Source organism: Neofelis nebulosa, chromosome 16, assembly GCF_028018385.1.
Source record: "Neofelis nebulosa isolate mNeoNeb1 chromosome 16, mNeoNeb1.pri, whole genome shotgun sequence".
NCBI classification, from domain to species: Eukaryota; Metazoa; Chordata; class Mammalia; order Carnivora; family Felidae; genus Neofelis; species Neofelis nebulosa.
The window spans coordinates 64,467,537-64,481,951 of NC_080797.1; the positions used below are offsets into that span (position 1 = coordinate 64,467,537).

Below are 14,415 nucleotides of genomic sequence, written 5' to 3' on the forward strand. Positions count from 1 at the left end.
TGGCAAGTCTCCCCAAATTAATTTTTTAATGCAGTGCAATTACAAACAAAATTCCTACAGAGTTTTTGGAGGAATCTGAAAAGTTGATCTCATCTGGAAGAAGAACTAGGAAGTCCAGACATTTCTGTAAAACAAGAAAAAAGTGGGAAGACTTGTCCTTGTAGTTTTAAAGACTTATAAACCAGAATGGTGGTATTGACTGGCCCACTGGATCAATGAATCAGAACAGAGACAGGGTGCCTGGGTAGCCCAGTTGGTTAAGCATCCGACTCTTGATTTTAGCTCAGGTCATGGTCTCGTGGTTTATGGGTTTGAGTCCCACATTGGGCTCTGCGCTGACAGTGTAGAGACTGCTTGGGATTTTTTTTCTCCCTTTCTCTCTGCCCCTCCCCTGCATATGTACGCTCTCTCTCTCTCTCAAAATAAATAAATAAATAAACATAAAAAAAAAAAAAAAAAAAAAAAAAAAAAAGGAACAGAGAACCATGAAAGTGACCCACATATAGAGAAACCTGATTTACAAATATAAATTCCAGACAGATCAAAGATGTAAATGTATAAAGTAAAATAAAACTTAAAGAAGAAAAAAATGTACATATATGTTTCTTGTGACCGCAGGGTGGATAAGGCTTTCTTTCTTTCTTTTTACTTTTTTTTTCAGGTAGAACTGCAATTCTTCTTGTCGACAATTTAACCTAACTACAAAGTGATTTTTCAAAAAAAAGATCAAGTGACAAATTTTATACAGAGATCAAAGTAACCCTTTTACCTCACCAAATTACAAAATTTGGCTTATTAGTAGGGCAACTGATTTTTCTATACGATAAAACTTAAAGCACATTTGCTACTAAATGCATTCCGGTGGACTTATTCTAAATTTTTTAATTTTGGAGTATTTCAAACATATACAAAAGTGGGAACTATTATAATAAGTAAATCTGACGACCACTACCCAGCCTCAATTAGCAACACATGGACAATACTGTATGTATATCTGGGAAGAATTTTTTAAATAAGACATAAAGCATAAAGGAACTAATTGACAAATTTGTCAGAAAAGGAATTTCCATACAAATGAAAATAGGTGAATTTAAAAGATAAACTATAGATTGGAAGATTTGCAATGCACTTAGCTGACAGAGGATTCATATCCATACCTGCAAATCAGTAAGAACCAATCAGAAAATGTAAGTAGAGAAAAATGGGCAGAAAATATAAACATGGAATTTTTTTTTTTAAGTTTGTTTATTTATTTTGAGAGAGACAGAGACAGTGTGTGCGGGGGAAGAGGCCAGAAGGAGAGGAGAGAGAATCCCAAGCAGACTCCGCAGGGCCAGTGCACAGAGCCTGACGCAGGGCTTGAACTCAGAAAACCGTGACATCATGACCTGAGCTGAAATCGAAAGAAGGATGCTTAGCTGACTGAGCCACCCAGGCACCCTGTGAAAATGGAATTTAACAAGGGAATTCAAATCGCTAATTAATAAATGAAGAAATGTTTAACCCCTCTAGTAATAAGGAAAACAAAAAATAAAACATGACAGGCTTTAAAACCATCAAGTTGGCAAAAATTAAGTTTGGAAAATGCCTAGTTTTGGTGAGAATGTAGAAGAGTTGGAACTCATCTGCTTTTCTAGGTAGTGTGAAGTGGTATGATCACCTTGAAAAACAATCTGGCAACAGCTAGCAAAGCTGATGGTGAGCATGCCTTGCAACGCAGCAGCTCTGCTTCTAGATACATTTTTTAGAGAATCTCCTATATTATACCAAGAGACTGCAGTATTGTTGGCAGTTCTAAAAAATCGTGCATCTGTAATACAGTTCAATAAGTTGTGGTATACTCATACAATGGATTAGTATACATCAGTTAAGATGAAAGAAACAGAACGACGCACATCTACATAAATAAATCTAGAAGCTGTAATGCTGAGTAAGAAAAGCAAAGTAGATGATAATCACAGTAGGTCATGTGTATAAAGTCTAAACATGCAAAAATCATACTATATTGTTTATGGATGTGTGTGTGTGTGTATATATATATATATATATATATATATATATATATATATATATATAAAAGATATACAGATACAATGAATTCAGGATGGTGGCTACCTTTAGGGAAGGAGAAAGAGAAATGGGATCCTAGAGGGATAAAGAAGGAGTTTTAACTGTATCTATAATGTATTATTTCTTTTAAAAATGAGTGGAATGTACCCAGGTGTTTGTTAACTATTCTGTTTTTCTTTACGTAAGAATTGCTAAAAAAACCAAAAAACCAAAAAACCAAAACCAAAACAAAACAAAACAAAACAAAAAAATCCCAAACAACTGAGTAGAGATCACGACTGTTACCAAGATAGTTCTAAGTTGCACCAAGGTGGATGGAGGTCAGCCTCTGCTTGTGATCACCATTCACCATCAGCTCTTCTACTCTAAGGGTGGTAAAATAGTAGCTCAAAGTAGTACGTTATGTGGAACAGGTTATGTGACAGATTCAATCCACTCCCCCAGTCAGTCTTTCATCAAATTTCCCCATTTTATTTCCTCCATGGTATTTAACATAAGCTGAATTTATTTGGCTTATTTCTTTACTAGATTTTTGCCTGTCTCCCTTTAACTAGGACATAAGATCCATGAGGTAAGAGACAGTATCTGTCTCATTCACTACAGAATTCCTAGTACTATGAATAGTGCCTGGAAAACAGTAAGTGCTCAATAAATATCTTATGTTCAATTAATGTCAGGAGTCAAGACTACCAGAGTATGTTAAGGGGAGATGTCCAACCCTTGCACAGAAGCCCAGGTTAAATATGGACTGTAAGTTCAAGCACCAATCTCTCTGGGGGGTCCATGGGGAAGAGTCCAGCCACAGTCACAACTAGAACACTGAAACAGGGGGCTTGAGAGTGAAGAGAAAATACAAATTTAAATTTGGAAACAAAATTTCTATTAACAAGATATAGAAACTTCAAGCCTCTGGATTCTCTACAGACACCTAATTAATTTCCCAGCACAATCTTCTCATGCAAGTTCCAACATGAGTTCAGGGATATGAACTTTCTAAAAATCTAAATAAAGCATGCCACTTAATCTCTTTTTCCAGGCTCCGGTTTTGGAGAAGAACAGGAGGAAAGGGAACAGGGAATGAAAAAACAAGAAGACACATCAAATGTATTGCTTTTATTAGCACAGCTTCCGAATAATCCCAAGGAGGAGAATGGCATGCCTGTGGGATGTGTCTGGAAAAGCTCTTCCCCTGGGCTGTGATGGGGGCCACCATCTACCTTTAGGCAATTACGGCACCTCCTAAAGAGGCTCCGTACAGTAGCAGTGGTTCAAATGGGCTCTGGGGTTAGAGTTCTTGGGCATGAATTCTGACTCTCCCATTTTCTACCTGTGCAACCTTGGGCAAGCCAATTAATGGTTCTATACTTCAGTCTCCTTAAGTAAAATGGTGGCTAATAAAGGTACCTACTGCATAGGGTTGTGAGGATGAAATGTTTTCATGCATGTAAAGCTCTCAGTATAGCAAACCCTCAATAAATGGTAGCTTTTATTGTAATTGTTCATCTGGAAGAGAGGGGCCTTATGTTTAATTCTTTGGAAAAACTGCTTGCCCTGGAGACTTGGATGACTAAATCATTAGCTAATGAAACAGAGGCAACAGGAAACAGTGCAAAAGCACTAGACCAAAATTCAAAATGCCTGTTAGTGCAGAGATTGCCAGTTAACTCCCAATACCCGGTCTCCTCCTCTTTAGTAAAAGAACTTGTCCTCTTCCTCCATTGTGCTGCCCACTGATGCCCTAGCGGCCATCCTGGGATGAGGCCACATCCTAGGATATTGGCGTAGTGAGCTGCAAGAGGCCTCAGCATCTCCCAACTTGGTGGAGCCTTCACACTAGCCTTGGACTGCCTAGTTCTGGACTCTAATGTGAGAGAATAAAATTTTATGTGTGTAGGACTTTGGAGTCCTACACACATTCAAACTTAATGATATATCTTGGTTCTGACCTATTACTATAATACACTTGTAGATAAACTGGTCTTAGTTTTCTCTCCTATAAAATGTGGATGATACTTTATAGAGTAGTGGAAATCAAGCGAAACAACACATCATAATAGCACTATGTAAAAGGATAATGTAATTGTTATCAATGGAAACGAGAGAGACACTCAGAAAGGAAACACAGGTATGATAATGATAGATGGGAAACACAAAGATACAGACTTAGAAAAGGATTAGAAAAAGTCCAGGAATAGACATTGTGCTTATTTGACTATGAAAAGTTCTTACAGAAGATCATGAAAGCTGACCACTCAGGAGAAATAACCTGTATCCTGCATCCTATAAAATACATTGTTAAATTATCTCAATAGGAATCTCGTTATCTACCATTCTTTGGAGTCCACTATCTCTGATCCTGACTCATTCCTCATTAGATGAATTTTGCCCTTCAAATCCCAGTGTCTCCCTTTCTATATTCTTCCTGTCATTACCCCCAATCTTAACAATCAAGTCATACTTCTTTTTTTTTTTTTTTAATTTTTTTTAACGTTTTTTAATTTATTTTTGAAACAGAGAGAGACAGAGCATGAACGGGGGAGGGGCAGAGAGAGAGGGAGACACAGAACTGGAAGCAGGCTCCAGGCTCCGAGCCATCAGCCCAGAGCCCGACGCGGGGCTCGAACTCACGGACCGTGAGATCGTGACCTGAGCTGAAGTTGGATGCTTAACCGACTGAGCCACCCAGGCTCCCCCAAGTCATACTTCTTGACTTTATCACAAAGCAGAGCTGTCTAACAAAACTTTCTACCAATGATAAAAATTTTCTATACCTGCTCTCAACAATATGGTAGCCATTAGTCACATGTTGCTATCAACCACTTGAAATGTGGCTAGTGTGACTGAAGAACTAAATTTTGAATTTTATTTAATTTTAAGTAATTTAAATTTAAATAGACTCACATGGCTAAGTGGCTACTGTTTCTGGAGAGTGCAGTCTGCAGAGAAAGCTCTAGGAAAGAAGGAAATTGTGTCATTTCCTCATTCCTATTTGATCTCATTTCTTCACAATACCTATGCTAAAAAGCTTTTTCTTAGCCTATTCCTGATGGCCCTAAATCCTTGGAGAGTCCCAATTTCCCTATTTGGGATTTGGGTAATTATTACCTTCTTTTCAGAGGGATAAGCACATTTGTTCAATACACACACACACACACACACACACACACACACACAAAGTCCTGAGTGAGACAAACGTCCTTCCGGAAAGCTTTATCGAACATGCCAGAATGACTGGATTCAGTGAATCCACCAAAATATGTACAAAAGAGGATTACTTCCCCGAAAAGGATAGACTCTTTTTAGGCTCTGTGGTCTATTTATTATTTAATTTATTTAAGAGAGGGAGAATGCACAAGTTGGGGAGTGGGGAGGAGAGTAGTGGAAGTGGGGGGAGAGAGGGAAGGAGGGAGAGAGAGAGAGAGAGAGAGAGAGAGAGAGAGAGAGAAGCTCAGTGCAGAGCCTGACATGGGGCTCAATCCCACGACCTTGGGATCATGACCTGAGCTGAAAAAAATCAAGACTCAGATGCTCAACCAACTGAGCCACCCAGGCACCCCTGGCTCTGTGGTCTAAAGACATCAGAAGTTCAATTACCCTTCTTGATAAGTCCTTATATATCCAATATACATCTAGTATGTTTTTTAATTAAAACAGGTGGAGAAACAGGCAAGTTCTGCTCCTCAGAGAAGATCAAACTAAAAGAAATGGCCTGAAGCAATGTTACTGACCATGGAAGGCTTGGTATAGTAAATAAAGCTGTCAAAATAAGCCATCTGTCAAGTTGAGGAATTAGTATCTCCGTGATGGGGGATGGGAGGTTGGCTAAAATAATAGTGCAGGTAATTTAAGTTCTTATGAAGGACTGGTACCTCTCAACAATGCAAACTCAGTCTCATGAAGTAAAACTCAACAATTTACTGGCTTGTTCTGTCTGCCTGGACAACTCTAGGCATTTCTAAGTAAGATTGTTATGTTTCATTTTAGGACTAGGAAAATTCTCTTAAGTATCTACTATTAATCTGATGGGCAAGACAGAGAAGAAGCTCCAGAGGAAGAGGGTCCCAGAGGTGGTGATAATACAGACAAATGTCTTTCTAGTTTCAAAAACACACACTAGAACAAATACCCTGACCCTGATGACCCCTCCAGGCTGCTACTCAGGTGCTCATGTTTTAGATGTGAGCAAAAGTGTAATGCCTTCAAAAACTCCTTGATGTGAATCCAAGAAATGATGTGACAGTACTTGCTGCAGATTTCCCTTGGAGGCATACCAGTATGACCTTTTTCAAATGCAAATTAGCTGTCAGGTTTCTTGGGGAGGAGTTTAAAGAAAAGACATCACTATGCTCTGATCTGAAGAGTATGGTGAACCTGGACTAAGTGAGAAGGAGGGACAAAGGACACCCGGAGAATGACCCCTGTGAGAAAAGTCCATGGGACTGGTTGGGACAGAACTTGATAAGAAATGGAAATCTGTGGCTTTGCAGAGTCTTGCTTGAGTTGGACCAACTTGATTTTGGCAACCCCTCCCCCTCCTAAGTTAGCTCAGGTATTCGTTGATCTTAGTACAGAATCCAGAAGTCCCCTAGACCTCTAAGCGAGCTCTCCCTGGTATTTAGGGCAGGAGTGCCTGTAAACCATGTCATCCAGTTATGCCACACTGGCTCTTACTCACATAGAAAATATTTATCAAGCCCTCATGAGATCTGTAGCACCACACTAGACACTCAGGGATGTCTATGAGAGAGCAGCTCCAAGGAACTCGCAATTTAATGTTCTGTTTGTAGTCTTAAAGGCAGATGCAGGCAGAAAGGGGTGAGAGGGGACCCAGAAGAACTGTGTCCACACTCAGAAAATACCGCTGATCTTTCTAGGAGTTGTTGTCCCACAACACGGAAATAGTTATTTAGTAGGAGGTGGTGGGAAACCCCGGAATTTGAGAAATGAGAGAAAAAAATGTGGAGTAAAGGCAGGTAGTAGTTGGGATTAATGAAAATGACAGAGTGGAAGTTTTAGACTCTCAAATATAAAGGCCAGTGAAAGGAGGAGGCCTGGAAATTGAAACATGCCTAGATTAAGGAGCCCGTCCCATCTACAGGAAGTTTATCCCTAACATCTAAATAGTCATGTTTTAAAATCAACAAGTTTGCTGGTTTTCAGCCGCCACTGACCGGAACCCCCAGTGGCTCTGGCCCACAGTGTAGACAGACTGTGCCCAGCCGGACTAGATGAAGACATGTAGCCGGAAGTCAGCCAGCCAGCCCAACCCCTCCCAGCCTTGGGAGGAGTTTGAGCAAAATGCTACCCGGCTATGAGTAGTAGGCAAGATGGTTTAACCCTAGCGGCACGGAGCTATAACTAGGCCCCCGCATCTCAATCAGTAGATTCAGAGAGTGGACTGAGACCCAAGGGGACTCCAAGAATGAGAACAGAACCCCACCAGCAAAGTGCACCAGGACCTGTGGTCCTCCAATGCTTTCCCTCCTTGTCCGCTGCAGTTGCATATTCACGTTCACAGTCACGTATTTTTAAAAATTGATATAATTATCTCCTAGAAATTACTGTATGTCGCCTCTTGGGATCTAAAGCAATTAAGTGAAGATAAATTTCTTTCATGGAGCAAGCTGTCAAAGGGTGAAGCAATTTCATTCCCCATTTGAAGTGGAAGCTTTGGGTCATGCATGGTTTATTTGAAACAATGCCATCACCTAAAGCTGCTGATCTTATCTCTAACTCCGTTCTCCATTTCAAACTGCTGGAGATATGCAGCGTGGCACTGCCTGAAGTTATGACATCTGGCTCAAGGCCAGCAACAGAACAAGCCAGCTCCTCTTCTAGGGTTTAAGTATAAGAGGACAGAAACCATATTAAAAGAAGATAACTATATAGGTGAAGTCTGTTAAACCCTGAAGAGGGGAGAAGTTGCCAAGGCATCAGTTGTGACTACAGAGGCACCCTAACAAAAGGGAAGTGGTACAAGAAGCAGGCAGGAACGCCCCCCAAAGGGGGTAGGGTGAAATACATGCTGAGGAACGAGCTTTTTCTCTTCTGGGAGACACCAAACCCAACCAACAGTGGGGCCTATTTCATGAACCCCGGCCTGATAGGGTGGAAAGCATACCAGGCTGAGAATCAGAAGCTCCGGGTTCTAATTCCAGCACTATATAAGACTGTGTGTGAGATTTATAGGAAAGTTCTCATTAACTGTTCTTCTTTTGAATCGCAGCTGGTACTTTATTTAAAAAAAAAATTCTGCATAACCATGTTTTATTTATTTTACAACATACCAGTCAATGTGCTATCTAGGTAATAGTATTCAAAGTATTTTTTAAGCCACTGAAACATTCTTCAGGTGAAATCCACGCACGTCAGACCATGTCTGAGTGTTGCTTTCGAAAGGAACTTTGAAGAACTAGAATTGGCTTTCAAGTGTCGTTGCACTGGAATCACCAGAAGAAACTTGTTGAAAGTGATTGCTGGGTTCCCCTCTCAGAGTTTCTGATTCACGGCTCTAAAACATTACACATTTAACATGTTCTCAGGGGGATCTCATGCTGCTGGTCCTAGTACTACAATTCGAGAACGAGTGGTATAGAGGAATGTGGCCAAGAGAATTTCAATCTAGAATTGAAATGTCCAATACACTAGCCACTAGCCACATGTGGATATTTCAGTTTAATTAAAATCTCTGTTTCTCAGCTGCACTAGTCACATTTCAAGTACTCAAGAGTCTAGTGGTTACCATATAGGATAGGATACTGTGGAAACAGATCAGTTCTATTATCACAGATAGTTCTATGGGATAGTGTTAGTCAAGAATCTATTTGATTTTGGGGCACCTGGCTCAGTCGGAAGAGTGTACAACTCTTGATCTCAGGGTCATGAGTTTGAGCCCCATACTGGGTATAGAGATTACTTAAATAAATATTAAAAAAAAAAAAAAAGGATCTATTTGATTTCTCTGGTGAATGTTTAGCCCAAAGAAGAGAAAACTTAAGGGGAATTTCACATTTGCTAAGATGTGTCAGTATTAAAGCCTGGGTGGCTCAGTCGGTTGAACACCTGACTCTTGATTTCAGCTCAGGTCATGCCCCATGTCAGACTCTGTGCTGATAGCACAGAGCTTTGCTTGTGATTCTCTCTCCCTCGCTCTCTGCCCCACCCCTACCTGCACATGCATGTGCACTCTCTCTCTCTCTCTCAAAAATAAACATTAAACAAAAAGTCTTTGTAACACCAAAGTGCAACATAAGAAAAACTAAATAAAATAGATCTCATCAAAACTTAAAAATTTTCAATAAAGTGAAAAGACAATCAGCCCATAGAAAGGGAAAAAATATTTGCAAATCATATGTCTGATAATGGACTTTATCCAGAATATAAAAAGAACTCCTACAACTCAACAATAAAAGACAATCCAATTTTTAAAATGGGCAAACTATCTGAATACACATTTCCCCACTTTTATAAAATCTTTACAAAATACTTTCACAGACCTGATCATCCCTTTTTATCCTCTTTGAGATCGATAAGGTAGTTAAAGGTTTCCTAGTTTTATTCAAAAAGACAAAAGCCCAGAGGGTTATATGAATTGTCCAAGACCACACAACCAGCCTATAGCAGAGTCAGGATCAGAGCTCACATGTGACACTTTCTTTTATTCTACTTTGCCTTCCTTTGGCTCAGAGGGAAAAAACTAATGCTCAGGTATCCCACAGGCAATCAAGTGAGAAGGTAGAAACTGTATTTTTTAAATGTATACAATTAAGTAAGCACATAATAAAGACATTCAACATTATTAGTCATTAAGGAAACGCACATCAAAGCCACACAGGGATATCACTTCACACCCATTAGGATGGCTATTATCAAAAAACCAGAAAATAAAGTGTTGGTGAAGATGTGGAAAAACTGGAATCCTTGTGTACTGCTGGTAGGAATTTAAATGGTGCAGACCCGTGGAAAGCAGTTATGGCAAGTCCTCCAACTCAACACAGAAGCACCATATGATCCGGCTATTCCACTTCTGTGTACACATCCGAAAGATGTGAAAGCAAGGGCTGGAACAGGTTATTTGTATGCTGGCCGTGTTCACAGCAACATTATTCACAATTGCCAAAAGGTAGAAGCAACCCAAACGTCCATCCCATGGAACAGATACAAAATATAGTGTATATACACAAGGGAATATTACTCAGCCTTAAAAAAGGCAGAAATTTTGACATGTACCACAACAGGATGAACCTTAAAGATGTTATGCTAAGTAAAATAAGCCAGTCACAAAAAGACAAATATTGAATGATTTCACTTATATGAGGTTTGTAGTCAAATTCAGAGCAGAAATAAAATGATGGTTGCCAGAGGCTGGGAGAGGGAGGAAATGGGGAGTTGGTGTTTAATGGGTATAGTTTCAGCTGGGGAAAATGAAAAAATCCTGGAGATGGATGGTGGTGATGGCTGCAAAACAACATGAATATATTTAATGGCACAGAACTGTACACTTAAAAATGGTAAATTTTGTATTATGTATATTTTAACAATTATAATTTTAAAAATGGAATAACTTTCTTTTTTTTGAGAGAGAGAGAGCACGTTTATATGAGCAGGGGAGAGGGAGAGAGAGAGACGAGCAGGGGAGAGAGGGAGAGGGAGAGAGAGAGAGAAACAGAGCATGAGTAGGGGAGGGGATGGGAGAGAGGGAGACATAGAAATCTGAAGCAGGCTTCAGGCTCCGAGCTGTCAGCACAGAGCCCGACACCAGGCTCAAACTCACAAACTGCGAGATCATGACCTGAGGCCAAAGTCGGATGCTTAAGCCATCGAGCCACCCAGGTACAGAGAGAGAGAGAGAGAGAGAGAGAGAAGAGAGAATTTTTTTTTTAACGTTTATTTATTATTGAGAGACAGAGAGACACAGAGGAGGGGCAGAGAGAGGGGGAGACACAGAATCTGAAGTAGGCTCCAGGCTCTGAGCTATCAGCACAGAGCCCGACGCGGGGTTTGAACTCACAAACTGTGAGATCAAGACCTGAGCCAAAGTCGGCCGCTTAACCAACTGAGCCACCCAGGCGCCCCGAGAGAGAGAGAATCTTAAGCAGGCTCTACGCTGAGCCCCGACATGAGGCTTGATCCCGTGACCCTGGGATCGTGACCTGAGCCGAAATCAAGAGTTGAACATTCAATGAACTGAACCACCATCCAGGTGCCCCAAAATGAGCCCGTTTTAAATAAAACTTTAATTAAAGGAAAACCTTCCTTCCTAGTTCCTCACCCTCTTGAAATGTCTGGTATAGCCATTTTCCAGCTCCTGGCATTGACAACGTAAGGAAGAACAGATTAAAGCTATCAGTGAACCAACAACTGCCCTATGACCCTGGCATATTTGGAGCAAAAAAGCAACCTATGCAGGCTTGTAGTTACTCTTTGATTTCATGGTCTGATTCTCAAGGCCAAAAACGATCTTCGACTCTTGTCTGTGTGAAATTCCGAGTTAAAGGAAGGAACAACAAAGCCTCTCTTCAGTCATCTGCTTATGAGTTGGGCCCTCCAGGAAACAGAGCTGACTCTTAGTTCTCAAAGGCTAAAACTTACCTTATATCAAAATGTAAGCCAGTGGCAAAACACTGATTCCAATATTTAAGTTCCATGTCCACAGGGCTTTAACATTCTCACAGGGTGGGTCCTGCTCATGTTGGTAATTCTGAAAGGCAGAAATGCCTGTTCTTTTATGTTAAGTTTAACCCAAGGGCTAGAAAGGACATAGACTGCATTCTGAGATGAGTTCTTGGGGGGTGGGGGACAACACTTCCATACTCTTGAGCATCGAGGGCCTAGTATCAATGCATCAGACAGATGATGTTAGTACTTTCTATTGTGTTCATCAAGATCCCCCAAAAGAACACAGCTGTGTCCCCGCCTAGTCAGGAGTAGCTAGTGGTTCAGAAGGTTTTGTTCTCTTGACTCCCAGATGCTATGGAAGTGATCAGACCCAACTCTGATGGCCATCTCGAGATATTCTTTATACGCTGTTCCTAGAGTGAGAAGGCAAATCACTACAGATCTCTGCCTATACGAAATTTAACTCTAAGGTAGTAAGACATGTTTTTAAAAAATCAAAAATGAGTATCGGCGTAATCAGGCTATACTTGGTAGTTACACCTCATACTGAGGTGGTGAAATACTCTTTCCCCTAACTTGCAAGCCCAGATCTCACTGGAGTGTGGAGGAGGATTTTTTTTTTTTTTTTAATATCCATAACCCAGCTGTGACACTTCCTTCCATCTCTACCTGTACATCTGTTTCCTACAGAGTGCTGCTGCCTCAAGTGAGATGCGTGAGGCTTCTGTAGATGCTGGGGAACAAGATGGAACAAAAATGCTTCACACCTGGCTCCCAAATTACAGGAACGCTGGACTGGGGCCAACATAAGCTGGCACAGCACCAGCTGAAATGGACATCAATTAAGAAGCCTGTCATCTTTCAAGACTGCAGGGTCTTTTTTCACTCTGCGATCCGCACTGCTCCACAAACCAGCCGCGGCACCACTGGTAGAGTTTTCCAGATGGGATCATTTCCCTTAGATTCCACACTTGCAGATTTATTGCAGAACTTGTTTTTAACCCCTCCCTTTGTTTTTAAAGCCTGAACTATTATTCTACAGTACAACTTTATCTTTAATTGAATTTATTTGTCCTTAGTAAAGTGAGAAATTTGTACCTACGTGAGCAGAAACAGTTGTAAGCCTGACTAAAAGATGTTTTGTTTACAAAAAGACATTTGAATAAACGTATTTGAATAAATAACTGAGATTAGTGACGGGTCAGAAATTCTTCTCTCTCTATACATCTCTCCTATTGGGGTCAAAAGCCACAAAGCCTTGACCAGACTACATTATCCTGGAGAACTGGACAGACCTAGAGAGCTAAAGCAGCCTTTCTCTGATCATCACATGCAGTGTGACCCATGTCATGCACAGAAAGGAAAGAAACTCTGCTAGCGTCTAGTCAGTGGCAAATGCTCTTTAAGAAAAATAAAGACTTTAAGACTGTCAGCAATTAGGGGTCACCTGACTGGCTCAGTCAGTGGAACAGGCGACTCTTGATCTCGGGGTTGTGGGTTCGAGCCCCATGGTGGGTGTAGAGATTACTTAAAAATAAAATCTTAAAAAAAAAAAAAAAAGTGTCGGCAATTAAAAAGTGGCAAGAGTCCGGGAGCAAGCCCAGCCGATCAGGATGATCACAGAAGTGCAGCTCGCCTTCTTCGCCAACGTGCTGGGTGTGTTGCTCATCCTGCTGGCTGTTCTCTTATCACTACGTGGCTGTCAACAATCCCAAGAAATAGGAATGAAAGTGGCTTCTCTGCCCTGGGGCTCCAGGACGTAGTCTGAGGCAAGATGCAGGGTGGGAGGGGCCTTCACACTTCACTTCATCCCTCCACCCATCACAATATACAAAGCAGCTATAACTGGATCTTTCCAAACAACCTGCATTTCCTCAAAGTCTTCCTGAACCCTACAGAACAAGAAGCTGCCGCCAAGTAAGGTCCCGTATAGAGGCTTTCTTTTCTACTCCCTCTCTGCAGTATAAAAATATAGATATACTTTTTCCAAAAGGGACGAGATTACAAATACTACCTTTTCTTGTCTTTTGTCCAATGGGGCATGACATATTTCCTCCCCTGTACCTAAGTGGGCTGCCTTGTGGAAAAGAATTCCATGCAACATGAAAGAGTCCCATGATAAATAAATATCTCGTCCACATTTAATGCATGTTCTAAGAACTGAATTCCACTGCCTCAGGGGGCTGCCTGTTGCTGCCAATTTGCTTCTCATGGCAGAACCCTGTGTGGCAGAGCCCTGACTAGGCTCTGCCGATGCTTGTTTGGAAAAGAGTCCAGCTGGAGATGAAAGAAGCTCTTCAAAGTGGGTGACTCCTCGGAGGCTATCACTTTAGGGCTTGGGAATGATTACTTATCAAAACCGCCTTCAGTCTGGAATACATTCTGGGCAAGCAGCTGGTCTGCCCTCTTGGGCGTTCCACTGGAGTGTGCAGAGCTGGATTTGGAGTGATGGCAGAAACTGAAGAACCCAGTTGAAGGCAAGAGCCCCAAATCCACATCGTAGGTAGGGACAGGAGAGAGAGAAGGGATTTTAAAAAGCTTCAGACATCTGTCTGCACAATTCCATCTTGGCCCACCCGTCTCCCCCTTCTTTTATTTTAAATAAACAACTTCAAAAGGGGTGGTCCTCACATCTTTCTGCTGACTAAGGTCTCGATTTCCTTACTTTCCTCTACCAAGAGAGCCTGAAACCTCTAGCTCTCAGCATTTAATCAGTCAAAACCTAGT

The 14,415-nt window shown here is 41.1% G+C and overlaps 1 protein-coding gene and 1 pseudogene across 4 annotated transcripts in view; one reads left to right on the forward strand and one right to left on the reverse strand.

Annotated features, from left to right (window-relative positions):
* SMG6 (SMG6 nonsense mediated mRNA decay factor) overlaps positions 1-14,415 on the reverse strand; it is a 229,553-nt gene that overhangs the window by 74,011 nt on the left and 141,127 nt on the right. The gene's annotated exons all lie outside the window — the stretch shown is intronic.
* LOC131497985 (dolichyl-diphosphooligosaccharide--protein glycosyltransferase subunit 4-like) lies at positions 13,302-13,410 on the forward strand (annotated as a pseudogene).